We start from the raw sequence: 763 nt of genomic DNA on the forward strand, positions 1-763 counted from the left end.
GCTAACGGATTGTGGAACGGGACCATCACAGAGGGACAGTCCGCTGCTTAACTCCTGCAGATCTGTGGATTCCAGGATCAGTCTGACAATCGTTTTTCTCTTGCGCATATAATCTATCACGTTAGTGCTTGGTGAGCCTTAGCAACAACTGTCATTTAACTTTGCAGAACATGTAACGGGCAGTTTAATAATTCAGCTGTGCCCCCCCCCCATTTTAAGTGGTTTTTTCCAAAGATACGTTCTGACTAGTCAATGTTCTGCTTCCTGCTCATAATCCTCCTTCCCTCCTGCCAGTCTCTTTTGCCATAACTTCACATATTTAGATTTTACCTTACAGCAACTAGATAATTACAAACTACACTTCCCAAATAGTATACTCCTGTCCCGTGGTGCTACCGTGTTTGTTTTGGTTTTTAAGACTAAGCGTTCATGCCTGTGTGCTGAGCTGTATGCCCCTGGGTTTCAAGCTTAATGCGAAGTACGAGACAGCTCAATTAATGTTTGAAATCCTCGTCACAAATAACCTGCAGACATGTGTTAGGCTTTTATTGTGTGAAAAGCTTTATCATCACCGGCCTTACAAAACCTGTCCGGGCTCCGCTCAAGTAGCGGAGTTGCAGTTAGTGGTGAAGTGCCCGGCGGTGAGCAGGCTGTAGGCTTCCCTCTCGGCAGACAGTTTCCCGGGAAACCTGCGGTGCCTGTCGGAGTAAGGACGCTTCCGGCCAGCCTGGCAGGGCGGGCGGCGCAGCGGCCCTGAGCGGGG

The sequence above is a fragment of the Pygoscelis adeliae genome, unplaced genomic scaffold (genome assembly GCF_000699105.1).
Source record: "Pygoscelis adeliae isolate BGI_AS28 unplaced genomic scaffold, ASM69910v1 Scaffold218, whole genome shotgun sequence".
Lineage (NCBI taxonomy): Eukaryota > Metazoa > Chordata > Aves > Sphenisciformes > Spheniscidae > Pygoscelis > Pygoscelis adeliae.